Source organism: Podarcis cretensis (assembly GCF_951804945.1).
Source record: "Podarcis cretensis genome assembly, chromosome: 17".
Classification (NCBI taxonomy): Eukaryota; Metazoa; Chordata; class Lepidosauria; order Squamata; family Lacertidae; genus Podarcis; species Podarcis cretensis.
The window spans coordinates 89,010-113,990 of record NC_137187.1 but is presented as its reverse complement, the minus strand read 5'-3'; the positions used below and the strand labels follow the sequence as shown (position 1 = coordinate 113,990).

The 24,981-nt window shown below is 42.8% G+C and overlaps 1 protein-coding gene across 8 annotated transcripts in view; it reads right to left on the bottom strand.

The window, feature by feature from the left end:
- Positions 1 to 13,798, bottom strand: part of VANGL1 (VANGL planar cell polarity protein 1) — a 70,489-nt gene extending 56,691 nt beyond the window's left edge. For 3 of the 8 annotated variants that reach the window (XM_079960283.1, XM_079960290.1, XM_079960289.1), the window contains exon 1: positions 13,703 to 13,798. The gene's annotated coding sequence lies outside the window, so the exon portion shown is untranslated. Of the gene's footprint in view, positions 1 to 747; positions 1,646 to 1,675; positions 1,699 to 3,795; positions 3,944 to 13,486; positions 13,587 to 13,702 lie in introns of those variants that run through there. The other 5 variants (XM_079960285.1, XM_079960284.1, XM_079960286.1 and 2 more) reach the window with 5 other exon arrangements.
- Positions 13,799 to 24,981: the final 11,183 nt, after the last annotated feature.

Sequence of the window (24,981 nt, the reverse complement as noted above, 5' to 3'; positions counted from 1 at the left end):
GTCTGAGTCTCCTCCCCTTTGACACCAGTTTAAGATCCTAGCCCTGCTCCACCTTTTCCGCTGCTCTCTCCTCTTCTGGGTCCTCCTGCCCGCTGGGGCATTGCCCTTTCTGGACTCTTCCGACGCTGAGTCGCTTAGCTCCTCCCCCTGCCTCCTGCGGGCTTTAGGACCCGGTTCCCAATCCTCATTCTCTGCTGTCCCGCGCTCCTGTACATTTGAACTTGCCTCTCGCGCCAACCCAGTGACCTTTCTCCTAACCGTTACACTACTTCGGTCACTGCTTCCCTCTTCCGGGATACTGGCCGGATCTGACCTCCCCTCCGTTGTCCGACTTTCTGATGGAGGCGTGGTCAGCCCTGCCTCATCTTCTCTCCCTGGTGGGGAATGCACTGGCCCCGATCCTTGGGACTCTTCCCCCCCACTCTGCTCTGGTGGGGAAGCTGCTCCTGATTTCCAACTACTGCTCTGGGAGTCCCTGCTGCCCCCTTGCTCCTGGAGCGTTCCCCTTGGGAACCCCCTACCCCTGGCCACTGGCGCCCCCTTCTGTGAATCTTCCGATTCGCTGGAGAGGCTCATGGAATCCCTCGGTCCACTGTCCTCTTCTCCTACGCTCCCCTCGGATTCTTCCCCTTCGCTCTCCATCTCCTCTCTTCCCTGTGCCTCTGCTCCTGAGCCCCTGACAATATCTTAGTTTATTAAGCCAATATATGATTCAGTGTAGGCAATGACAGAAAGCGCTGAAATCACCTTGGTCTGCATTGGAGAGGGAAGCTGGAAGCTTAACTAAAAATCTAAAAATATAAAGTTTAGGAGTTAAATTGGTTGGGAAGCATTACAAATATTTATTAGAACAACAAATAATCTTGTGACATTTGGTGTCAATGAATATAGTGAAAACTATGAAAGGCAAAGTGGTCTGGCGGTTAAAGAGCTTGCCAGCATCTCTGAAGGCCATGGGTTCAAGTGCTGCTTATTCTCACACTGGGTGGTCACCTGCAATTCACTCAGCAAAGAAGCAGTACGTGAGCTAATGTATCTAGTATCTTGATTCCTGCACTGCAGAGGGTTAGACTGGATGACCCTTTGCCTACCTTCCAAATCTACAATTCTATGATTCTATTTCTGAGTAAAGGACTGCACTGTTACTATAAGGTTTCATGGACATCAGATGCATTAATGTTGCTTAAGATTCTAACATTGTTAATATTAGTGCTTTCATAAAGAACTTCTGGGGAAAAGTGTTTGCGCTGCTTATTCCAGTCTCTATTCTATACGCAAAAGCACCCTAACCAAACCCGAGTCTGTTTTGCCACCATTTATTAACATCCATCTGCAACTTTTGTGTGTAATGCTGGACTGCAGCTGCAGCTGCTGCCCTCTGCTGAAAAGCAGAATTGCTTGGCACCCCCAAGAATTAAACACTGAGCACTAGAGCTGAATCGCTCTTCTCCATGAGAGCTTATGGCACAATAAATTTTCAGTTGGTCTTTGAAGTCACACAAGACATTTTCCCCCTGATTGCTTTAACAGACTAACATATCAACCTCTCTGGAGCTGTTTCTGTTATAAGCTTTTGAATGAAATGGAACTAGGTATCTCTTCTACCACCATTTCTGTAGTCAGCTGGTAAAACGAGACAAGCTGCATCTTGATGATGCCCAATTTAGCTTATTACCTAAGTGGTCCAGACAGCAGCTGTGATGGCACCCACCTTGAGGAATGATTTCCCTTCCGAGTTCCATCAGGCACCAGCTATTTCAGCAGATTTACAGCAAGAGGCAAAACATCAACTCACCTAGGCATTTGTAAGGTTTTTCCACCTTCCTTCCCAAACCCTGGGTGCTATAGCTGTATATTTTGTGAACCACCATGACATTACTTTTAACTAAGGATACTGTGTAAATAAGTTATGCAAATAAATGAAAATAAAGTGTAGTAATATTCTTCTTAGGCAGATGTAACTCACAACAATACATTACTAAAGGCACCCAACAGCACAAGCTCAGAGGTTTTTGAAGGATATTCCCTTCCTAAAATTGAACATAACTGATTTCTTCCTTCAGGCTTTACAGTCTTTTCCAGCTAAGCAGTCTCAACTGAGACTATTAAATTGGCACACAGGGCTACCTTATAGATGCAGTATTTTCGAACTTGCATCAAACAGCTTGTTTTTACTTAACACCAGAGTTTTACGGGGCAACACACTTTCCATTCATCAAGGGAATATTTTCCCTACTGTAGGAAAGACCTGTTGAATCACTGGTTTCATGCAACCTAATTCTATGCATAATATCTAAGCAGATTCTGAGACACACTGGTGTATAACCCAGAACCCACAGTGTAGCTAAGTATTTGTGCAGTGGATTGATTTCTTACATTGTCTTTTCATGCTGATATTTTTGCATTTCCTACATGGAACTCACTCATACAATCAAACAACGGCTTTAGAAAGTACCTAGCATTACTGCAAGAAATCTTGCAATCCCAAATCGTAACCAGCACTAGACGTCTGCCCAAGTTTCCAAGCAACCTCCAGGATAGGGTGTTGCTCAAGGCTTTTGCCTGGAATTAGCCTATTTTGGTTAATGACTCCCTAAAACACCATTCACTTTGCAGTAACTGTGCCTGTAAAGGAAGGAATGTGGGAGGAACCAGCCTTCAACAATTCCCCTCGCCAGGCTCACTATGGCAACTTGCAGTGGCACCTCCTGGTAAGCACGACAGGCAGCCAGCATTCCTCCCAACTCTGGAGCTGCAGAGCTGGGTGGAGATCATCTCGGCAACTACACAGTTGTCCCTGCTGAAAGTGGGAAGGAATCTTCCCGTCCAAAGCTCCAAGGGTAGGAAGTGGTTGCCAGCAACCTGGCTAAGGTGGCGCGAAGGGTCAACCTGGAGACCTCCCATGCCAGCAGCATCCAGTTAGTCACGCTCCCTGTCCTTCCCAGCTTCCAAAGTTGGGAAGACGGCTGGAAGTTGTTTGGCAGCTGCATGGCAAAGGCAGCTGAATAGCCTTGGCCAAGCCGACCAAACTGTTGCCTGCCCAGCTTGAAAGCAGAAACAGCAGATGGATGCTGCTCCTTGAAAGTGCTCTCACTTTCCAGGAGAGGGTCCCAACTGTCCCAGGAAGGGTGGAGAAGGGTGGGTGGGTGTTGCACACTGCAGCTTGAAGGCAGCAGCCACGCTCAGCCCTGCATGCTTCCTGCTGGCCTTGCAAAAGGCCCCTGGGGCTGGGGGTCCATTGCCAGGTGCCCAAGGCAATTTCAAGCAACAGAGCCCCAACCAGAAGGCACTCATCGCTGCCCTTCTCCCTACAGATCCCTGCAGATCAGGGTACATCTCCACCCATTAAACGGGGTGCCTCAGCTAATGCTGCCTGCACCCCCAGAGTTGGCACCAGTCTGTAGCATGAGGTAAAAGCAAGCCATGCCCAGATGCAATGGCAAGGATGCGTCCAAGCTAGCAGAAAAAGTAGCCCAGTGGGTTACTCTGCAAAGCGGATGACAACTTGTTCTAGCCCAGAGCTCAAGCAACACAAATTCAGAAGCTGCCGCCCCCCCCCCCGGTTTGGAAGAGCCCCCCCCCCCAGCCTCGTGGGAAGCGGCAGTCAGGCCTGCTCCTCCGGCGCAAGTGAGAGGCTGGCGCACGGAGCGGCGCTTTCCCTCCCGGGTGCCCGAAAGTCCAGTCGGGGGGAGCTGGGCTGCCGCGCTCCCTGCGAGAGGCAGAGGCCGGAGGGGCTGGCGGACGGGTCCCTGCCCGGGGCGAAGGAGAGGGAGGAGGAGGAAGAAGGCGACCGACCTCTCGCCCGCCGCCGTGCCATCCTGCAGCTCCCGGTGGACGGAGCGCGCCCGGCTCAGCTCCAGGCTCCGACTCGGCGGCTGCAGCGGCGCTTTCCGCTTCCTGTGCCCCGGACAGCGGCGGCAGCGCCCCGCCCGACCGCCCTGCCTGCCTGGGCCTGCTCCTCGGAGCCAAGGCGAGCCTGGCCTGGACGCGCGCTTCCCTCGGAAGGAGAGCTCGCCGCGCAGGACTGCCAGGGCCGCTTCCCGGCGGGAGAAAGAGGTGTAGCCCGATCGTGTGCATGCTTATGAAGGGCGAGCCAGCCCCGCTCGGCTGTGCGCACGCTCTCCAAAAGTCGGGGCTAGCTGGATCCCAAAGAAGGCTGCCCGCCCTTGAGGAGTCTTACTTGGCAAGCCTTCGGCGGCGCTGCCCTGCCAAGGTCCCAGCTCCGTGGCTTCCTGGCGCCGCCCTGGAGAACGGGGCTTCTGAGGGATGCCCCCTCTGGATTTGGGGAATCCCCTGCTCTGGAGCTTGTGCCGAGTAGGCATCACTAAGCTCCACACCAAGGAAGGAGTTCGAGGGTTTCCTGCAAACTATCTTGAAGCTTGTCGCCAAAAAAAGTTGCAAATACAAATCAATACGCTGCTGTTAAGCAACCAGCAATGGAGTCCAGTTTTATTTAGGGTTCTTACTTATTCTCTCTGGCCTCAGAGAGAGATTCACATAAGCAACTTGCTTCTTCAATATGCTGGCAGCCTCAGAGAGAGATCCAGGGATGAGTTCAGTTTACATAATATTGAAAAAAAGACTCCACCCTTTTTTCACAGCTTCGTGCATGCGCCTTTTGCGCTTGCTACAGTTCTCTGCAAATGTAAACTATTAAGTTTCATACACGAGGCACACAAGCATAGCTTTTTATGCACATTAAACATAACTTTTACAAGAATTACAGCTGCAAACTGCCCAGTACACGGTTACAGACCACATCACTTCCCTGCCAGGATGGACCAAAGGCAATGATAAGAAATAAACGTCCTCTAGATTTTCCGATGGTGTTTCCAAAAACCTTCACTACCCTCAACTCAAAGGTCCAACCCCATTGCGCAAGAATCTCAGCTCCATGGCCTCCTAGTATTGCATAGAACAAATAGATACAGGAAAGGCAGGACTCCAAAAAGCACTGGGTGGACATGGATGTGATCAGGGAATTCTATATAAAAACTATTACTGTATTGGTCTGAATATAAGTGTCAGGGGCCTCACTTTTTTTCCAAATTTTGACCATGAAAAGTTTTGCAACCCTACAAAAATTGGGTTTTATGATACCGCTGCTGAAACAGACATACGGTAAAACAGAATGGGTGTGAGTGCCCGCAGAATTTTAAGGGAGCGGCTTATATTTGGGTATTCTCTCTCCTCTCCCCCCCCCCCCCGAATTATATTTATATTTGGGTGTGGCTTATATTTGGGCCAATATGGTAAGATTCATGTTTCTGTGCCAGGAAGCAGAGGGCTGAAATATTTTTCAGCCTGTATTTTCTAACATCAAACAGGAAAACTATATTATCTCTACTGTATATCTTAAGTCTGTTTTTGATTCAAAAGAGATTAACTCTAGGGACAGCTTTTAAAACAACAACAACAACACCAAAAACAGATATTACATGTAATCCCAAGGTAAATCTTACCAACTCCATTCTAATAAAGGCAAGGGTAAGACAAGGATGTGTTCTTTATCTGAAGAACACCATATGTCTCTCCCCAAACCATATGTTTGAGATTAGCTGGTAGCATAAATCCCTTTGTTTACTATATGCCAACGACACTATTACTTTCACTACTACAACATGCCTGAATGGTTAACAATCAACTGTGATACAACTTCATAAAGTTAGATAAGAAATAAAAATAGACCCTGGATGGATGGGCATGCAATATAACTAGCCAAGTAGTAATTTGACATATCTGGAAGTTGTTCAGTTACCTTGGGCCTTGTCAGATTCAAAATGCAACATCAGATACACTGAATATTCAAGCTGCCCTACAGGTTCTAGTATACAAAAAGTAAGCATATACTTTTCATTTTGAATGTGTACAATGCCCGTAGTATTCATAATGCCTTGAGAATCACCTGAGCCATGGAGACAGGAGACGCCAAAGGCGGGCATTTCGAGAAAAGCCTGTAAAATTTGTTGTTTGGGGATGTGAAGTGCTCTCCCAATAGAACCCTGACCGTGTGCATGACTTGCTGAAACATCTGCTCACAGTCTATCTAATGTTGAGTAAGTGTTGAGAATGACCTGATTGCATTCTGCTGTTATTTACTGCCCAAAGAAAACTCACCTCTTTGTACAGTGCGTGCACCAGCTGTCAGGGCTAGAACAAGACATTTTGGTACCTGAGATGAGCCACAGATTGGCACCCCACTTTGCCACCGGTTTAGTGAGATGGAGGTGATGGTGTGGGCAAAATTTTGCTTTATCTGGAAAAAGTGCAAAGTCTGACTTCTAAATACAACTCCAATACACACCACTTTGTGGCCCTCATGCAATGAAGCACACAAAAATCAAACTGTGGTGTTTTGTGCCCTCTGGAACTTTCAAGAGGTTACCTGTTTTTAGCATTCCAGTTCTGATACCAAGGATCGTTGTGTGAGCTCTGTGTTGCCCCCTACATAATAACACACTCAGATATTGGCTTCCCCATGAAGCTTACATGGTCACCTTGAGCCAATTACAACCTCACAGCCAAACCTACCTTACAGGTTTCTTGTGAAGGAAAAACGTGTGAGGAAAGGGATTAGGTACAACCCATTTATCTCCAACAGATAAATGGAATGAAATAAAGTTTAAAATAGATATGGTTGGGAGAAACATTATTGCCTTACAATATACAGTTCGAAACAAGCTTTCTTCCCTTAGTATGCAAAAAGGCCACCTCTGTATTGCATGGGGACTTGCAGTGTGCACACATCAACATGTGTTCATGTTGACAGAGAGAAGATGCATTCAATATCCAGTCTGGATATGAATTTTACAGGTAACCTGGGATGGCAGCTAAGTCTTCAAACCTATGCACACTCACCTGTGAGTAAGCCCAACTGAACATAGTAAGACACTTCTGAGTAAGCATGTATAGGTTTATGTCTTGAATCCTAAAGACTAGCTGACGTGAAGCAACTAAACAGAGCAACCACAGAAAGGAAAAAATTAAAAATTAACACCAAGCAACCAGAAACATTTTTTTAAATGAAATCAAAATGTCTGTGCTCCACCATGACAGAAAAAAGGCATACATTTACTGTGTTGAGCTTTCACGTGCATTATCTCAGAAATCCTTACAGCAATCCTGCATAGGTCAGTGCAGTATTTATTATTCCCACAAAGATTGGTGGAACAGAGGAGGAAAATGATTCAGGGGTGTTACCAAAGAAGAGAACCAACTGAGCTTTTTATTTCTCTTCCAGTGTTGCCAATTGTAATTATGCCTCAGCAATTCAAAATATGGCAACACACAACAGACAAGTTTATACATGAAGGGAAGAGGGCATGGCTGGGAGCTGGAACTGTATATGGGAGTGTTTGTGGGGGCAGATTCTGAATCCCACATCTCTGAACCTAGTAGAATGCTTTTTCAATTTAAAAACTTGATGGCGCTAATCCACCAGCTGAAGGGGAAACCATGTGTGAAAACAGAACTTTCAGAACCAATCTATAGAGCAGGTCTTTTCTTGCTAACTGTGCTTGCTGAAACACAAACCCCTTCCTATGTGATACAGTGACCATATGGAAATCAGAAGTTTTTAAAGCTGGTCCTGCTGGTCTCTCCTCTCACACCCCACCCCACCGATTCCACCTGTCTTTTCAGAAGGCAGGGGGCATGGCCGGATTGGAGCAGTTGGGAACAGAACAGCTGAAATGTTTTAATGTAAATGGTATTCCCACATGAAGGGAACTTTTCCTTGTCAATCTACCAAATCTCAAATGATTGTGATATCACCTTAATCAGCTTTAGGATTCCTTTTAAAACCAGATATCTCTGCCCAGGCATGCAAGAATCTGACAATTTTAGAAGACATTTTTGTTAACTTTTCAATTGTTTAAGGAGATAGTGTCTTCAATGTATACAGCCCTAATAGCCCCTGAATATGGCAATCTTTTAAGTGCAATGGACCTAGAAATGCCCTGAGCAATGGACCTAGAAATTCAAATAACTAATGAAAAATAGGCCGCCTTGTGGTCTGACAGTGAAATCAGTTTCTGTCATAATCCAGGAGTCTGCGTTAAAGTTATTGCACAGGTGGCATTATGCACCAGTAAGGCTATCCTAGATAGCTAAAGAAGTTGGCCCCAATTGTTGAGGGAAATGTGCTGTTAAAGGTACTTATATCCATGTGTGGTGGCACTGTGATAACATTAAAACTTTCTGGAGCAATGTATTTTAAAAAAATAACTTAGTATGTAACATGGTGGTTAAATTGTCTCCTGCAGTGATGCTGCTAGGAATTAAGACTCTTGATCACTCAAGGTTAGCCCAATAATGAGCTTCCAGCATTTCTGTTAACACCTGCACGGATGCAGATTGCCCAGATCCTGGAAGAAAGGGGAGGATCTGAACACTGAATACATGGCAAATGTTTATCGAATATATGAATTGTTTAGATCAGTGCTTCTCAACCTTGGGCCTCCAGCTGTTTTTGGACTACAATGCCCATCATCCTTAGCTAGTAGGATTAGTGGTCAGGGATGATGGAGGTCCAAGGTTGAGAGACAATGGCTTAGATCAGGGGTCTGCAACCCGCGGCTCCGGAGCCGCATGTGGCTCTTTTACACCTTTGCCGCGGCTCCGGGGCGGATACTAGCGAGGGGAGGAGGTGCATTGTGCGCCCCGACACTCCCCACTGTGGCGGGCGCTGTACTGGCTGTGACGTCGCATGGGGGCAGTGCGTGCGTTAGTCACGTACCGTCCCGACATCACCTTCCTGCCCGCCCGCTACATTGTAAGGGGCATGTATGCTGGTCACTGCATTGAAAGGGGGCATGTACGCTGGTCACTGTTTTGAAGGGGAGTGAAGAACACACACACACAAAAAAAGGTAACTTGTTAATTTAACGTTTATTTCTATGAGGAGGAGTAATTCTGAGGGGTCAAACAAAGAAATAATTAAAAAGTGACAAAAAAGTTATTTTTATAATGACGAGTTTTGCAGCTCCCAGTTTTTTTTGTTTTCTTCGGAAACGGGTCCAAGTGGCTCTTTTTGTCTTAAAGGTTGCAGACCCCTGGCTTAGATCACAGAAGGAAACCACCAAAGGAGACCTTTAGAAATAATTCAATGAAACTTTATTATAATCAGTAATATTATACTGTAATCACCAATTAAATGATGTATTTAAAACTGACAAAAGGAATGGATTTAGTAATGAAGTGTCAAGGTTTGAAAAGGAACTGGTAGAAAATAATGTAAAAACGCTGTCTAAAATGTATAAGATGTTACTAGAATAGGATATTAAGGATGAAGAGGTTAAATTGGTAATGATACAATGCACAAGAGATTTTGGTTATAATATACAACTGCATGGGAGAAGTTGTGGAGGAAAGATTTAAAATTTACGGCATGAGGTACATTAAAAGAAAACTATATGAAAATGACGTATAGATGGTATTTAACTGCCAGGAAACTAGCAAAAATGTATAATAGTTCAAATATATGTTGGAAATATAAAGAAAAAGAGAGCACCTTTTATCATATGTGGTAGAGTTGTAAAAAGATAAAAGCATACTGGGAAATTATAATGAGTTAAAAAATGTTTAAAATAACACTTGTTAAAAAAACAGCAGCTTTTTTAATTAGGAATTTTAGGTGCAGAGATTCCAAGGGAGCAGAAAAGATTGTTCATGTATGCTACAACTGCAAGCCGGATGCTCTTAGCCCGGAACTGGAAGGACCAGAAGATTTCTACAAAAGAAGAGTGGATAACAAGAATGTTGGACTATGCTGAAATAGTGAAAATGACTGGAAAAATTGGAAACCAGGATGATAAAAACTTTAATAAAGATTGGGAAATTTATTTGAAAGAACATTGTAAACAGTTAAAAACATGCAGGACTACCAGTGGCGTAGCGTGGGTTATCAGCACCCGGGGCAAGGCAAGTAATTTGCGCCCCCTAACCCATGGATTTGCGCCCCCTAACCCGTGGATTTGCGCCCCCTAACCCGTGGATTTCCCTAACCCCCAGATGTTGCGCCCGGTGCGGCCGGCCCCCCCTGCACCCCCCACGCTACGCCACTGAGGACTACAATAACACATTCAATGTAAAAAAGGCTATGGCTAAGACTTGAGTTTTATAGATAAATGGAGGTTGGTATGAGATGCAGAAGAAAATGCTAGTGGCCACGGAGGGGAGGAAGGAAGTCAGAGAATTATGTATTTTATTATTGTACCTTATGTTTTAATGTAAAATTAAAAATGTAAAACTAATAAAAAGTATAAAAAATTAAACTTTATTATAATGATACAAGTCTGTACAAATACCAGGACAAATTTTAGTTGTTTGTTGTTGGACAATTTGTTGTTTCATTGGTGCTACTACTGTAATTTAGAAAATAAATGAAAACATTAATGATTTTTCAATAAATGGGGTTAAAAATTACATAAAAGATTGCAACAACATAAAGTCTGTGGCAGCCTTTGAATAGCTTCTGTTATACATCAAACAAGTTTAAGAAAGTACAGTATCTTGGGCTAAGCAATTAGTTAAAATAGACACAGTGCGCTAGATAAATATACATTTAAAGCTAGATGGAGTTGGCGGGAAGTCAATGGAACTAGAAGACGACTGTGATCGAGTGTGATTGATATTGACAATTCTTTGATGTTTATTTGTTATGGATAATTTTGATTTTGTGTTATTTTTTTAAGTTCAATAAAGTAATTTAAAAGCAAAAATAATAATAAAACAAAAGAAAAAATGCTAATATGTTTTAAAGAAACAGATACTTGGGAGTATAGAGATGCTCTCGTCTCTTGGGGGGGCTGCTCCCTTCTTATGGGGTGGCTGCTGTCTGTTCCTCTTGGTGAAGGACCATGGTGGGAGCTTCAAAACCTTCCCAAACTCAGGCTGGAGGCATCTTGTCAAGCTTCGCCCACAGCTGGACAGCAAGCAGCCGAATAGCAAGAAACATCCATGACTGAAAAAGCAGGGAAGTGGAGGTTGAATGTGCAACAGCCACACGGAGAATAGTCTGGCTCCAGATCTGATCCATTTGTGGAGTAAGTACCTGCCTCCTTTCTGAAGGGCTGGACGCCACCAGCTTATATACCCAGGGTGCCACTTCTGAAGTGTCGATGAAGTGGTAGAGCACTTGTGGATCTGAAGAGAGACAAGACGGAGGAAGAATCCACACACTAGGGCTGGCCTGTGCAGTTTCCCACCTTTGAACGAGGAAACATGGTTTTATGGTCTCCCTTTTTATCATTGGCCTCTTGCCATGCTGCTTGTAGGCCCTTCTGAGAACAGGCTGCCACTCTAGCAGGGTTCCTTGGGCCTGATCCAGTTGCTGCAGGGTTCATCTAGTGCTGTCCTCCAATTTTCCTCCTGAGCGAGGCCTATGAGCTTGGGAGAGGGACCGTTTCCCTCTGCTCATGAACCACCCACAATGAGGCATGGCATGCACAACGGTCTGGAGGGTCTCCAGCTGAGAAGCAGAAGCAGCCTTAGTTGGGATCTTTAGAAACTCTCCAAGGTTGGGGAAGTGGTAGAAGAGGACAGTTGAGATGTGCAGGAACCACAGGTGAGAAGCCTCCATCATAAACAGCTGTGCACAAAGAAGGCGGAAAGGGGAGGAACGTCAGACAGAGGCCAAATCCCACCAGGGTTTGGAAACAACACAGCTAAAATAGATTCCCCCTGCCTTTATAAAAAAAGTTGGGTTCTGCCTTTCAAAGAGAGATTGATCCCGCTCTCTTCCTGGACTGGGAGCGGCGATGCCCAAAGAGACAGCCTTGCTGGGACTTTAAGGAGCTGCCTTGTCCAGTCAGATCATTGGTCCACCTACATGCTGACTGGCAGGTGGCTCTCCAAAGCCTCAGGCAGGAGTCTTTCCTTCCCAGAGGGGATTGAACTTCTGCATGCAGAGCATGTGCTCCACAAAGTGCTATGACCCAGAGCTATGGGAGTGAGGGGGGCAAGCCAGGTTTTTTGCCCTGGGTGAAGCCTCGAGAGCGGCACCATTAAGTCACCACAATTTTTTAAACATACAAAGGTCACAGCCAGTCACTTCTCTTTCCACAGTGACACAATTTTTCATTTTGAGTGCAGAACTGATCCCAGGCTCTGCTTTCCTAAAAAGGTCCTTTGGTCCACTTTCCGCACTTGACAGTGAGAGGCTAGTTTTGGCCATTCACAATCAGGGTCAGGACAAACTCCTGACTAGTTATCCAATGGTATGATGCTAATTCATTCTGTTTTATGTGTCTAGATTCCAATTTTCCTCCTCCCCCTACTCCATGACATCTGACATCTTGGATCTGCTGTTGAGAAACTAATTCAAGATGCTGGCAATGCACCCGAGGGAAGGAATACTTAAGGGTGCAGGTGTGAGCTCTGCAGAGGTGGGGTGTGTGTTTTAGGGCTGAGTGAAAAACAAGCTCCTAGAAATTCCTATTTGTGGGTGGTGAAATTGGGGACGGGGGGAGCATTTTACTGATTTTTTTTGAGGGGGAGGTGGTAATTCTCCTGTCATTTGGATGGAGACAACCACCCTCCCCCCCAAATAAAACCCCTCAGAAAATTAACCAGAACACTCCCTGCAAGCATGGCATTTATGAAGGTCAAATAACCAAGGAGCAACTTTTAAAACTGCTCATGCGGTGGGGGGACGACCAAGGCTTCAGCATGTCTCACTTCTTCCCTGCTTATCTTCCCTTATTTTTTTTTTAATCCCAGATTTTCTTCCCTTATTATTTTATTCACATAATATACATTCTTTACAACAAACAACTCCAAAATAAACAGACAACTCCAAAATAAAATAATATGTAACAAAACCATAAGTCTCATGTTTTCATTTACACTGACCCTAACCCTAACCCTTAACGCATTCCCACTCTTTATTAATTTTTTGATTAGAGTAGCATCTAGTTGATGCTGTTAATTTTGCCATCTCCATGAATTCAAGAAATTTGATTCTCCATTCTAATAATTCTGGTATTTTATCAGTTTTCCAATTTTTTGCCACTACAATTCTGGCTGCCGCGGTTGCGTAAAGGAATACATCCCTTTTATCCTTAGGAATGTCACTCAGTACTAAAACCAGCAAAAATGCCTCTGGTTTTTAAAGATTGAACTCCTAAATATATTTTAAAGCTCTTCATGGATCATAATCCAGAATTGTTTCACCACTTTGCACCCCCACCACATATGATATATCGTGACCACCAACAGAGATTTGATTGTTTTTTATACATTTTTGATAGTTTCACTGGGGTGAGGTACCAGCGGTAAAACATCTTTGTTATATTTTCCTTAATCGAATAGCACGCTGTAAAATTTATATCAGTTTTCCATAATCTTTCCCATCTGTCTAAATGAATTGTCTGGCCCAGCTCTTGTGACCTTTTATTATCTCATCTTTCAGTTCCCATTCAAGGAGCAAGCTGTATAATTTTGATATCATTTTCCTCTTTGGTTGCAGAAGTTCACTTTGGCTTACCTTACCTTCTGTGGCAGCAAGGGAGGCAGAATACCATTCTCTGGGCTTTCGACTGAGCCAAAGATAGTTGTCCGAAGGAGACAGATGTTTCCACTGTCAACTGATCCAAAAAAAGACAGTTCTCTAAAGCAGCAAGACATCTCTCGTGTCAACTGATCTGAAGGAGACATTTGACTGAGCTTTTAACTGATCTCAGGATTCTTTCAAACAATTCACCTGGTTTCCTGGGAAGCAAAACATTCCACAGCCCATTGTGAAGTCAGATTTGGCCAAGGCCTCACCCAAAGGACTGTGTGCTCTCTCTCTCTCCATTGTAGCACCCTGCTTGTGGTTAACGCTTAGCTGGAATGAAATATTCAACGCAGCAATAGAGAAATTAAAATAGTAATTTATTTGTCAGACAAATAAATAAGAGGCACAGTGGTATATGGTTACCAAGCTCTGGCCTGGCCTCTTGCCATTCTGGCCAGCACTTATATTTCCTTAATCCAGCCCCCTTGCTCCTCCTGTGGCTGCCTCTGTCCAATCAGCCTGGTTGAAATTCCTATTGGCTATTTGCTAGAACCAATCACAAAAGATACACCCATTTCCTCTTGTCCTTTTATGGGAATCAAAAAGCTATATATTCTTCTATCTATAAATGACAAATAAGTAGTAATATATCTTACATGTGTCTCAACAAGGAATCTTAATTACCAGCTCACCTCTTGCCCTCCTTGCCCTATTGCCTTCCAAAACAGATGGTTAATCTTGAATTTTTATCTTAAGCATATGTCAAGGATTTTGAGTTCACATCAACATTGAGAGATCTCCTTCATTTGAAGGTTTCTAAACAAAAGGCCTGACAACCATATATCAGGAGTGCTCGATGGCGTCTCCTGTCTGGCAAGGGGGGCTGGTGGCTGACTTAATTTCAGGATAGTTACAACTCTTACAACTATATGAAATAAGAATCTAGCATTTCTTAAATCCTTTGCATAATTATATTTAAGCTAATATATTTAATACATAAATAACCTTTTAAAAGGAAAAGAAATCTTAAAAAGATCTTAGTTTAAGAAAGAAACAGCTTTAGAAAAGACTTCCCAAAAATGCTCTGTTTCTGCCAGCCAGACCAGTTGCTTTTTCACTGCTCTTGACCTTTTTAACCTTAGGAAGAAGATATGGCTCATTTTACTATTTATCCACCCTTAATTTGTAGGGTCAGTGTAACCTTGGCTCTCAGCCTGTAATTCCCTTTTTACGACTTTGAGAATTGTTTTCTGCTATAAATCAGGGGGGCCCCTTGTCTAGGAGTAAAAAACATTGCCAAGGTTCTTAGGCAGCTGGTCTTCTGCCTGGCATGAAACATTTGAAGATCTTTAAGCTCATTTTTAAAATACAAGCCCTGATTAAACATATAAGCTTTAATAAAAATTCAGGCTTATGATTAGATGCCTCACCATCTCAGACCCACGTCAACACTTGGTATCTTCATCTGGCTTCCAAGCACCTGCCCTGCCCTTTAATTTACCCCTCACTGGGGTAAATCTGGAAAAAGGGATCTAAAACAAAAAAATGGATAAAAGGAACTTAGAATTCTCAATCTCCCTGGCAAGACGCAGAACTCTTTCTTTCACAGACAAATTATCCTCTAGTCAATTACCAGAGATAGAAAAGGCTTCACAGTTGTATAGTTGCACTGGGACTACCATCATATTTTTTTAGGCAGCAGGCAAAAAGGTTTCTTCTATAACCAGGACTTAAGCCTTTAACTCTCTCTGCCCCCTGCCTGCCCCCCAACACACATACACAGAGAGATTCGGAGCGGAAGACATTGCCCTCTCTCCCGCTTTCTAGCAGTGCCCTGCCTGCATTTCCAAGAAAAGGGCTGAAGGAAATGGTGCCATGTTTCTGGGTCCACCAACAGGCACTAAGAATGAGGATTTAAAAAAATAAAATAAAAATAAAAGGGGCTTTATTCTCCCAAGTGAGGCTCACCTGGTGCCTTCATTATACTACCTATAGAGACCAAGGAAAAACGTTCCTTGTGAACTGAGGCCTTGAATGCTTTTGTGGGAGAGGGGGTGGTTATTGATTTCCCCCCTTGTTTTTATTCTGTATTTTTTGTTTTTGTTTTGTATTTTTATGCCCTGAAATTTTTGGATGAGGGGCAATCAATCAATCAATCAAATTTTCAGAGGAGCCTCTAAGACCCTTCACATGAACTGAAAACAGCCCCAAGGAACTGTGCAGGTCCCTCAACTTCCCATTACAACACCACCCCCATTGTAAAAAGTTATCAAACGTGGATAAATATGGGATAGTTAAAATAAAACATGTAATATTATCACTCAAAACTTATCTGCTGGCTCTGCTGTATCAACATAGGCGTGCCTTTAAAAACATATATATTAAATATTTCCTTGGTTTACAAAACAACGTGCATTCTCTCTTTTTTCAAGTTGCAGAGTCTTTTTTATATTTGATGTAAAAACATTATGTACAAAAGGTTATTGTTGTATACAGAATAAGGCTGGGGAAGAAGGGGGGAGAGGGGGTTGGGACAATAATACCCAAGTGTGTCTGTGGGGTTTTATGCCCGTGTCACTTCGGCAGCTTCTCTTTCTATCCGTTTTATTATATTTTTCCTTGGTAGTAGTGAGAGAGGTTGGGGGGGGGCGTGGTTGGTTGTCTTTAGTTGGCTGCAGTGAGATTTGTTTGCATCTGTGTGTGGGAAAGGTTGAGTCATATTGATTCATGTGCCGTCAGTGGTTTCTTGTTATCTTGTTGGGCTGCATATGTGATACAAGGAAGCCATACCGGAGTGCCTACTTCTGAAAGTAAATGATCTCAGCCAACAAATCGCACTACATTTTTGAAGGTGCCTCAGTCGTTCCAGAGGTTTTGTCATTCTGACATTCTGAGTTTGGCTTTTGCCCACCGTAGGGGATGTCATGGGCCCAGCTGCCCAAGGCCGGATTGTGCTCGACAGGATGGGTTTCTCGGTGGGTTGGCTGCAGCTGGGTGAGGCCTGTACATCATGGCAGTTGGGGTGCATGGAGTTTCCGTAGGATGCAAGACTGTAGCTGCTCTGCAATTGTGCACACCTGCAAATAGTCCTGTCCCTGGCCACGCTCCATCTTTCAGGCCTCCCAGTTTCTCTCATGAAATTGGGGATGGGAGCAAAGGGGATGGGGCTGCTGGCCTTCAGGGTTTGCCAGATTTCTGCTTTCTCCACCCCTCTGTTTCTTGTACGTGTCTCCCAAGTCTTCCCAGTTGTGAGTCCATCTCCCTCAAGACCCCGTTTGCTGTCTTTGTCCACCTTTGGGGAGGTGGTCTCCAGCTTCTTCCTCCTGCTGCATGCCTTCCCCTCTCCTTAGTTAGATGTTGGCAAACTGAGGCCCAGGAGCCTAAGTCCCAGAAAAATGTCTCTTTGCACACACCGCTTCCCTTTTAAGATTTCTTACCTGCCCTTCACAAGAAGGTCCCAGGGTGGTGACAGCCATATAGCATGCAATTATAAAAAAAGGATAATAGAAGCCCAGTTTGAAAGGGAACCCAGGGGTCATCTAGTCCAACCCTCTGCAATGCAGATAACTGTTCCAGATGGAGAACAGTTTAAACTTCAGCAAAAGGAGATGAGCGTGACAAAAATGTCAGGGTTCAAAAATATGAAATCTTCAGCAGTAAATAATATAATAATAATTTATTTATACCCTGGCCGTCTGGCTGGGTTTCCCCAGCCACTCTGGGCGGTTTCCAACATAATATTAAAATACAATAGTCTGTTAAACATTAAAAGCTTCCCTAAACAGGGCTGCCTTCAGGTGTCTTCTAAAAGTCTGGTAGTTGTTTTTCTCTTTGACAACTGGTGGGAGGGCGTCCCACAGGACGGGTGCCACTACCGAGAAGACCCTCCATTCCCCACACTTCTGATGGTGGGTGGAACTAACACAAGAGGCTGCCCCCATGCAAATATTAACTCCTGAAAAGGTTGGTAGGAATGGAGGCAGCCTTTCAGATCATTGGCAGCATCCTGGGCAAGTTATTTCAAAACAAAATAAAAAAATTCCTTCCAGTAGCACCTTAAAGACCAACTAAGTTAGTTCTTGGTATGAGCTTTCATCTGCATGCACACTTCTTCAGATACACTGAAACAGAAGTCACCAGACCCTTCTATATAGTGAGAAGGTGGGGAGGGGTATTACTCAGAAGGGTGGTGGGATTGGGTGATTGGCAGATAGCTGTGATGAGCCTGTTGACGACTCTTAACGATTGCAATAGGTCTTACAGGAAAAAGCAAGGGGTGGGAAGGTGAAAAATGGCTTTGTCATGTATAATGAGATAAGAATCCAATGTCTTTGTTCAGACCAGGTCTCTCCATGGTTTTAAGTTTGGTGATAAGTTGCAATTCAGCAGCTTCTCTTTCCAGTCTATTTCTGAAATTCCTTTGTAATAGAACAGCTACTTTGAGATCTTGTATAGAATGTCCTGGGAGATTGAAGTGTTCTCCTACTGGTTTCTCTGTCTTGTGGTTCCTGATGTTGGATTTATGTCCGTTTATTCTTTGGCGTAAGGTTTGGCCTGTTTGTCCAATATAGAGAGCTGAAGGACACTGTTGGCATTTGATGGCATACACAATGTTAGACCACGAGCAATTAAATAGTCCCGAGATGGTATGTGTGATGTTGTTGGGGCCAGTAATGGTGTTGTCCGGGTGTATGTGGCAGCAAAGTTGGCATCTGGGTTTATTGCAGGCTCTGGTGCCAGTGTCCGTGTTATTTCAAGTTATTTCAAGTTATTTCATTTTTCTAAATATCCTATCATTCTCCACCCCCCAGGCTCTGAGCAGCCCAAGTGTTTCAGGACATACCTTCCATCTGGCTTCCTTGGATTAAAGGTTTACTGGAGGCTGGTGGCTTTCTCAATGGTCTGAGGCTTATTTTACATATATATTCAGGCTGAACGGAAATGGAGGGGTTCCCAACATTAACACTCCATCAGAGACCCCATTAGGGTTCTAGGGGCATCACCCAAACCGCCAGTGTTTGGTTCTCATAGCGGACAAGTTAGGCCTTATTGTCTTTTCCAGCACCAGTCCCAGAAGTGCCTGATTTTCTCCCTGAAGCACGCAGACACTTTGATGGCACCAACTCCAGCCAGGGTCAAGGGACAAAGTTGTGTCTTTTTCTGCTCCTTTTCCTAAAGCATCTTTAGTGAATTAGTTTCCATAGCAACATTTTGGGCTAAGCTTACATCACAAAGTAGATACCGTACTTTCCTGGCAACTGTTGGCACAGAGAATATTAACTTAACTGGGCTGATTGACTTCATCAGCAGTTTGCAAATATGACAGCCCTTGCAAGATCTACACAGCATTTTCAGTGGCCCTAAGAAGACAGCTTTTAATTTGGTATCTTTGCCCACCTTGTCATTCACAAAGCTTTATGTTCTTCCAAATAGTAGAACCCATTTCACTTAAAGATTAGACAATTCAGCCATATTTTACAAAAGTGGTTTATTTTAAAAACACAGCTGTTTTCAAATGTTTTGAAAAAATAAAGTTTTTTAAAAAAGTACTTCACTGGGAGATGGAAGCCCAAGTCACACTGCTACAGTGCTGCTCTTGTCCGCTGTGTGGCTCCAATTGTGTTCAGTGTCAACAAGTCTTATCCAAGCCCAAATACTCAAGCCAGTTTTAGGAGGCTTGTTTGTGGTGAAGTGCCAAAGTACAGCTTCTGTTCTAAAAACTTTTTTTTTTTTTTTTATAATAATTTTTATTCGTTTTTCAAACAGATAACAAAAGCAACACAAAACAACACAGTTTCCAACTGATCGTTTCATACCCTTCTTTCTTTTGACTTCCCCATACCTCCCCATCCCTGCATCCTTGTTTATTGATTCTTTAGCAACCCTTAGGTCCATTATCTTAATTCCCTTTCATAAAAGTTCCTTTAGTTTTTTTTTTATTACTGCTGCAATTTCTTTACCTCTTACCCCCTGACATCTTAACATTCATCAATTTTACAATTGTTCTTAAGATATATTTTAAATTTCTTCCAGTCCTCTTCCACTGTCTCTTTCCCCTGGTCACGGATTCTGCCCGTCATCTCGGCCAGTCCCATAAAGTCAATCACCTTTGTTTGCCATTCTTCCAGAGTAGGTAGTTCTTGCGTCTTCCAATACTTTGCCAGTAGAATTCTTGCTGCTGTAGTGGCGTACATAAAAAAAATCCTATCCTTCCTTAACACCACTTGGCCAACCATGCCCAAAAGGAAAGCCTCTGGTTTCTTAGGAAAAGTCCACTTAAGGACCTTCTTAATTTCATTATAGATCATTTCCCAGAAAGCTTTAACCCTTGGGCAGGTCCACCAAAGATGGTAGAAGGTGCCTTCAGTCTCATTACATTTCCAACACTTATTATTAGGCAAATGGTAAATTTTTGCAAGCTTGACTGGGGTCATGTACCACCGATAAATCATTTTCATAATATTTTCTTTTAAAGCATTACATGCAGTAAATTTGATACTGGTGGTCCATAACTGTTCCCAGTCAGCAAACATAATATCATGACCGATATCTTGTGCCCATTTAATCATAGCTGATTTCACCATTTCATCCTGTGTATTCCATTTCAACAGCAAGTTATACATTTTTGATAAGTTCTTAGTATTGGGTTCCAACAGTTCTGTTTCTAGTTTTGACTTCTCTTTCTGAAATCCTATTTTTCTGTCCTGTTTAAATGTCTCATTTATCTGATGATAATGCAACCAATCTCGAACCTTAGGCTTTAGTTTCTCATAACTCTGAAGTTTCACCCTTTCACCATCATATTCTAAAATTTCATGATATTTTGGCCATTTAGAGTCCATATTAAGCTTTTTTACTTCCCTCGCTTCCATTGGTGACACCCACCTAGGGGTTTTACTTTCCAGCAGATCTTTATATCTAATCCAAACATTATACAATGCTTTCCTCACAATATGGTTTTTAAAACTTTTGTACACCTTTACCTTGTCATACCATAAATATGCATGCCAACCAAAGCTATTGTCGTACCCTTCCAGATCCAAAATGTCAGTGTTCTCAAGAAGTAGCCAGTGTTTCAACCAGCAGAAAGCTGCCGATTCATAATAAAGTCTTAAGTCCGGCAGGGCAAACCCCCCTCTATCCTTTGCATCAGTTAAAATCTTAAATTTAATTCTGGGCTTTTTGCCCTGCCAGACAAATTTTGATATGTCTTTCTGCCACTTCCTGAAACAATCCATCCTGTCCAAAATCTGCAACGTCTGAAATAAAAACAGCATTCTAGGCAATACATTCATCTTAATAGTAGCAATTCGGCCTAACAAGGAAAGTTTCAACCTTGACCATATTTCCAGATCTTTCTTTACCTCTGCCCAAGTTTTTTCATAATTATCCTTAAATAAATTCACATTCTTGGATGTTAAGTTTAACCCCAGGTATTTTACCCTTTTTGTTATTTCCAGGCCTGTTTCATTCTGAAAACTCTCTCTTTCTTCCATTGTTAAGTTTTTTTCCAACACTTTCGTTTTTTGTTTGTTCAATTTAAAACCTGCTACTCGACCAAATATTTCAATTAGTTCTAATACTCTTTTAGTACTAGTGTCTGGCTGTTGCAAAGTCAATACTAGGTCATCTGCAAATGCTCTTAACTTGTAATGTCTAACTCCGACCTGAACTCCTTTAACCAACTGGTCCTTTCTAATCATGTTTAACAAAACCTCCAGGACTGATATAAAAAGCAAAGGGGATATTGGGCATCCCTGTCGTGTACCTTTTTCTATGGGTATTTCTTCTGTAACCACATTGTTTACAATTAGCTTGGCCTTTTGTTGGGAATATATTGCACCTATACCGTTTTCAAAACCTTGGCCTACCCCCATCCCTTGGAGATTTTTTTTCATAAAAGTCCAGCAGATATTGTCAAAGGCTTTCTCCGCGTCCACAAAAATCAGAACTGCTTTCCTGTTAATGTCAACATCTAGCAACTCTAAAATGTCTATAATGTTCCTCACATTGTCTGACATATATCTCCCTGGGAGAAAGCCTGTTTGGTCCTTATGAATCTCCTCTATCAGCACTTTTTTCAATCTTTTTGCCAAAATGTCTGCAAAAATTTTGTAATCCACATTGAGTAAAGATATAGGGCGGTAGTTTCTAACCTGGTTCTTCTCAGCTTCTGTCTTCGGTATAAGTGAGATGAAAGCCTCTTTCCACGATTCAGGTGCCTTTTTCCCCTTCAGGATTTCATTGCAAACTTCCTTCAATGGTTGTATTAAGCATTCTTTCAGCATCTTGTAGTATTTAGCCGTCAGGCCATCTGGTCCTGGTGATTTTCCCAATTTCATATTTTGGATGGCACCCTCTATTTCTTGTTCTGTTATTTCCTCATTTAGAGTCATTTTACTTTGTTCTGGAATTTTTGGTAAGCCGTATTTTCTGATGAATTCTTCTATTTCTTGTTCATTAATTGGCCCTTGTGCATACAATTTCTTAAAAAAGCTTTGAAAGCAATTGTTTATCTCATTAGGTTTGTGGATAATTTTTCCATCCATTTCTAAACTGGTTACCGTGTTCATTTTCTGCCTTTTCTTCAATTGCCATGACAGAAGTTTCCCACATTTGTCCGCTGATTCGAAGGTTCTTTGTCTCATTTGCTTTATCTTCCATTCTATTTGTTGGTTCATGAGCTCCATGTACTGCATCTGATAAAACTTTATTTCTCTCAGAATCTCATGAGACTTTGGTTTGGACCTCAATTTCTTCTCTCCTTCTTTTATTTTTTCTAGGATTTTTTCCTTCCTCTCATTTTGTTGCTTCCTCTTTATAGAGTTCTGTTGAATTAGGAAACCTCGCATCACGGCTTTGCTTGCGTCCCAAATTATTCTTTTCTCCACATCTGTTTTCCTGTTAATCTCAAAATAATCTTTTAATGTTTTAAGGGCCTTCTCGTGAATCTCTTCATCCTTAAATAGGGTGTCATTCATTCTCCATCTAAAGGATCCAGTTGTTGTTAGTTTCATCTCCATCTTCACCGCATTATGGTCGGAGCAAGTTTTTGGGCATATTTCTACTTTTTTTGTTCTTGACGCCAGACTGCTAGAAATCCAAATTTGGTCTATTCTTGTCCATGTCCTTTTTGCCTCGGAGAAGAAAGTTCCCTCTCTCTCTAGAGGATTCCTTGTTCTCCAAATATCAATCAAGTCCATAGTTTCAGTCATTTCAAAAAAGATCTTTGGTAGTCTCCCTTTTGAGATCACTTGTCTCTGTGCCTTATCCATGTTTGTTGAGACAACTCCATTCATATCCCCCATCATTACGATTTTATAGTCTATGAAATCAACTAGTGTCTCATGCAACTTCTTAAAGAATTCGGCCTTCCCCTCATTTGGGGCATATACTCCAACAATCAGGATTTTTTCTCCTTGAATTTGTATTTCAATTGCCAGGTATCTTCCTTGTTCATCTTTAAATATCAATTTTGGGGCCAATTTTTCCTTTGCATAGATCACCACACCTCTTTTCTTCACTTTGTCTGATGAAATAAATTCTTGACCAAGTCTCTTATTTATCAATAATTTCCTGTGTATCCTGGCAATATGGGTTTCTTGCAAACATATTATATCTAATTGTTCTCTCTTCAAGATGTGAAAAACTTGTCGTCTTTTTCGAGGAAGGTTCAAGCCATTACAGTTCCAACTAAGAAGTTGCAGAGACATTTTGTGTTTAAGTAGCTGTTCCTCCAACTGCTCCAAGCTTCTGTTCTTCCTCCGATGGTGGTGGTAAAAGTCCAAATGATAAATTTGCTATATCAGGTGGTTCTTTCTCCTCTGCAGTTCCTTTCTGCAAATCCTCCAGGTATCTCTCCAGAAATTGTTCTTTGTCCTGAATTGTTTTTATTTTGATCTTTCTTCCTTTAAAGTTAAAGGATAGTCCTTGTGGGAACTCCCATCTGAATGGTATGGTATTTTTCTTCAACAGGTCTGCTAGGCTCTTATAGTAGGTCCTCACCTCTAAAATATATTTGGGGATGTCCTTAAAAATCTGTATTTGACAGTTTTGGATCACCAGTGCCTTTTGATAATGCAAGTTCAATATTTTATCTCTTTCTTCTTTTGATCTCAGTGTAATTAGACAATCCATTGGTTTCTTGTCCTGCCTCCTGCCCAGCCGAAAGGCTGTTGTTATCTCAAATTCTTCATCTTCCGCCCATTCCTCATGCCAAAAGGCTGCAAAGTTCTCTGTAAGGAATTCCACAAGATTTTCCCCTTCCCCTTCAGGAACCAATCTAAGTTTTAAATTCTTCTCTTTCCTCTGAAGTTCCAATAAGGAGAGGGCTGCATCATGCTCATTAACTTTTTTAATAATAGGCCCAAACTTTTCCCTTGTCTCCTCAGCCGTGGTTTTTGCACTTTCTGCAATCTTTCGTGTTTCAGCGCTCTCCTGGATTAATCTATTTATAGAATCTGTGTTAGACTTTACACTAGCTGTATTAGCATCTAGTCTTGTTGTCAATTCTGTTAATTTTTTGGAGTTCTCTGTCGATAGCTTTGTCAATGCTTCCAGAGATTGATTTATTTTAAGGAGTGCCTGTGTCATAGGATCCATAGAAGCTGCTGTTTTTTCCTGTGCAGCTGGTACAGTTCCTGATATGGAGCCCCTTTTCTTGTGAGATTGTTTTGCTTTAAGCCTTGTTACTATCTCTTCTGTAGGGCCACTCATATCCTCAAGGTCGTTTTCACAGAGTTAGTTTCCAAGTGGAAAATCCCACTGTTACTTCTCCTAATGCAACAGTTTCACTTAAGACCCTCTAGAGGGAGCATTCAATTGTATCCAAATGGCAGGGAAAAGAGAAAGAAGCAGGAAAGTATAACAGTAGCCATTAAACTCCAATGTCCAAACCACAAAGTCTCTGTCTTCTATGCAGCCATAATGCAACAGGGTAAAATCTAAGTTCCAGTAACTTTGTTACAAACAAGCCCCCACTTTAAAGAGTTTGACAGTTTGACAGTTCATATCCCGGTGTCTTGTTTGGGCAGCCCGTCCTGGGGGGGGGTTTGACAGTGGAGGGTCTTATTTTCCCAATAATTTTCCAGCAGGTTAAGAATGTCTCAATCCCTTCCCCCCTTCTCCTGCCTGTCGGGGGGGAAATTTAGTCCGATTTCAGTTTGACAGCTTAAAAAAAGAGAAAAGTTCCCTTCAAATGCAGCTTGATTTTTCGTTGCTTTGTTTCTCCTGCAGCTCCGGGGAGGCAGACTTCCTTAATTTATGCCTTTCCCGTTTTCAGCCAAATTTCTTATTTTAATGTCCCGTCAATTTCCAATCTTACTCACGGGTGTTGTAGTCAATTTCCAGTTACAGGAAGGAATCGGCGCTCTCCGTTAATGGCGACGCGGCTTCACTCCGCTAGCTGGGTGACGACTCTCAGCACCGCGCTTACCCCGATGCCGCTCAGAAGCCTTTAAAAAGGCTCCCTCACAGTGCCGGGG